Source organism: Elephantulus edwardii, unplaced genomic scaffold (assembly GCF_000299155.1).
Source record: "Elephantulus edwardii isolate Elephantulus edwardi_28Jun2011 unplaced genomic scaffold, EleEdw1.0 scaffold00006, whole genome shotgun sequence".
In the NCBI taxonomy this organism is placed as follows: domain Eukaryota; kingdom Metazoa; phylum Chordata; class Mammalia; order Macroscelidea; family Macroscelididae; genus Elephantulus; species Elephantulus edwardii.
In genome coordinates this window covers 24,991,083-24,994,675 of record NW_006399756.1, presented here as the reverse complement: position 1 = coordinate 24,994,675, position 3,593 = coordinate 24,991,083, and the positions used below count along the sequence as shown (strand labels likewise).

Sequence of the window (3,593 nt, the reverse complement as noted above, 5' to 3'; positions counted from 1 at the left end):
AAAAGATTTGCTTATTTTGTGATTACATTTATTTAAAGGATTGGAGAAAAATGAAAATGCCCTTTAGCCTTAAAACTTGTGATTTATCTGCAAATGAAATGAAAGACTCATTGGTCACAGCTGAGTATCAAAATTGATACAGGTTTCTTTTTTGAATATGTTCTACATTAAGGAGACTACATTACGGAGTGTCTTCTCCATTAGACAAATTCTTGGTTTCAGCCAATTCTCAATGGAGGAGCAACAAGCACACCACCATTTCCCTGCACAAAGAGTACTGGAATATTCTGCTTCATTGATTCAGGTATCTCTTCATATGTTTCTTCATCAATTTCAATAGTAGTCGCCGTTTCTTCCACATCTCCCAGTATCGTATTTAGATGTTGGTTATAAGCATGTAATCTGCCTCAGAGCTCTTGGTCGTTCTGCATCTTCACGTAAATTCACTCATCCAGGCTAAGCCTGATGAGATCCAGAGGCTCCTCTACTGTGTTGGTGGTTTGTTGCTGGTCCACATCGCCCACTATGCTTCAAATCGTGCTGTCATTTGTTTTGCTAATCCTTACTAGTCTTCTAGTCTGGTGGGGTAGTCCATCAGGAGCTGCACTGTGAACCCAAGGGCTATCCTTCCCTGGCAGATACCATCAACCAGTGAGTGGCTCCTTGGGAGAAAGATAGGCAATCACTTCCTGTGTGATTTACAGCCTCCTACAAACCCACTTTTGCATCAGCTATGAGTTGGTTCCATCTTGACAGCAATGAGAGTAAGAGTTACATAATAATACTCACATCAATATTATTAATAACCAAACCTTCTCATTGTGCCTGGTACAGTATCGAACTTTAAGAAAAACAAATCATTGGACACTTGAGCAGTCTCCAACACTGTTGTTTATCTTCATACATATTTGTCCATTTCTATTTGGAGTCACAGAGAATGCTATAGTCTCTTCTGTTCCAGTATGCTTTTCTCTAAGACAAATCATCTCACAATTGATGGCAAATAGAAGCATGATATAATATAATGTGGGAATGATAATGATTCATTTTTTATCCCATCTGGATTTTGATATATGGTCCTACCAAGTTCACAGCCCCTGATCTCAAAGTACATGAGCACAGATCTGATTTCAAAGTACTCAGAGCAGTTGATAGGGAACTACAGTATTGTACATAATGCCTCTTTGCTCCACGTTTTTCTAGAGATTTACTCTTGTGCTCTTCTTTGAGTGCTCAATAAATATTTTGTCTTTTCAATGTGTGTGTTGTCTTTGAATCCTTCAATCTCCACCTTTCCTCACACAGGCTTTTATCTAGGTATGTTGTTGTTATGTACTGCTGAGTTGGAACTGACTCATCACTGACCCTCGAATGGTTTTTCAGGCAGTAAATTGCATATGAGGGGACTGCACATCTTTCTGTAGCAAAGCAATCTGTGGATTTGAACTGCAAGCCTTTGGGTTGGCAGCATAACTATTTACCACCACGCCACCAGAACTCATAACTATTTACCACCACGCCACCAGAACTCCTTTCCTTTATCAAGCTATAGAAGCTCTTTATTTGTTTTGAAGGCAAAATCATCAAAGTTCTGTTGTAATTGGTTTGAGGTTGGTTCTGACTCACAGACACATGGGGAGTAATAGAATAAAAAGTTGTGCAGTACTGTGCTGTCTCTTTAATTACTAGCATGCCTTTACTCATTACTCATTATTGTGGCTGTTGTGAATCCTTGACATTGAAGGTTTCCTTCATTTTACACTGAATGTCCAACAACATTAATAATACTTTATCTAAAAGGGAACTCTGATGGCCCAGCAGTAAGGAACTATACTTTCAAACCAAATGCATGTGGTCTGAAACCATTAGCTACTCCATGGGAGAAAGATTGGCAATCTCCTCCTGTGTGATTTACAACCTTTGAAAGCCCGCTGGAGGGTCAGCTATGAGTAGGTTCAAACTTGGCGGCATACAACAAGAAAGCAATAATGGCCTTTCCTAGTGATGGTATAAGCACTGTAATATTTCTTTTTCTTTTATCTCTTTTTGAATTAAGGTTTAAAATCATATTAGATTTTAATTTCTATCTTATTGCTATCAAGTTGGATTGGACTCTTTCTTAGCTTATGACTTTTCACCCATAGAGTTTTTTTTTTAGACTGTGAATCTCATATCTCTTGGGGGGAGAGGAGAATTGCCCCTCTTTCACCGTCAGAGTGACTGATGAATTTGAACCACCAGCAAGGCACTACCTTTGAGTTGGCTGTACAATGCCCTATAGACAATCATTCATTTACAATTTTTTTGGTTGTGCATTTTTAAAAATGTTTTTATATTACACTGATTTATTTACAAAGTTTGAATGCACTGTTTTTCACAAAAGATTCTTCCCATTTCCTTCACCCCACCCACCTATTGAATTGTGTCTGTCAAATATTCTAACAGTGAACATCTAAATTAAGAAAGACTAGGAAGAAGGATTGGCCACCCACATCTGAAATAGAACTGGCCTTCGAAAACCCTTTATAGGAGAGCACACTTAGAGTAGACTAACAGATAGGGCAACTAAAGTTGAGCCTTCAGATTTGAAAACACAAAGGAGGAGAAACTGTTGTAAGAAGAAATTAACAACTGGTGTATGAAATGTGAGAAGCATGAATGTAGGAAAGCTGAACATTGTAAAGAAAGAAATGGAATGGATAAATATTGACATATTGGGTATTAGCAACATGAAATGAATAGGCAGGGGGCATTTTGAATCCCACGATCATATGATCTATTATGCTAGAGATGAAACGTTGAGAAAAAAAAAATGGTATTGATCTATTATGCTAGAGATGAAACGTTGAGAAAAAAAAAATGGTATTGCCTTCATAGAAAAAGGCCATTTCTGGATCCATCTTGAAATACAATATTGCAAGTGAAAGGATAATATCCATATGCATACAAGGAAGACCTATCAGTATCACTATCATTCAAATTTATGCACCTACAACCAGAGCCAAAGAGAAGGAAATAAATTATTTCCATCAATTGCTGCAGTCAGAAATCAAACATGTAACCAAGATGCATTAATAATAATGGGTGACTGGAATGCAGAAGTTGGGAAACCGCAAGAAGGATCAGTAGTTGGAACATATGCATTTGGTGACAGAAATGAGGCTGGGGATAGAATGATAGAATTCTGTACAATCAATGATTTATTCATATCAAATACCTTTTATAAGGATAAACATAGACTATATACATGGATTTCACCTGATGGGATGCACAAGAATCAGAGTGATTACATCTGTGGAAGGAACAATTGAAGAAGTTCATTATCAGCAGTGAAAACAAGATGAGGTGCTGATTGTGGAGCAGACCATCAACAGCTCATAATGCAAGTTCAAATTAAAATTAACGAAGGTTAAATCATACCCACAGGAATAAAAATTTGACCTTGAATCTATCTCTCATGAATTTAAAAACCAACTCAGGAATAGGTTTGAGGCCTTGAACACTGATGAATGAAGACCAGATAAGCTGTGGGAAGATATCAAGAATATCATTCATGAAGAATGCAAAATGTCATTACAAAGAAGGAAGAAGAA

At 37.4% G+C, this 3,593-nt stretch overlaps 1 pseudogene; it reads right to left on the bottom strand.

Annotated features, from left to right (window-relative positions):
* Positions 1-218: 218 nt before the first annotated feature.
* On the bottom strand, positions 219-1,114 carry LOC102869093 (annotated as a pseudogene).
* Between the last annotated feature and the right edge of the window lie 2,479 nt (positions 1,115-3,593).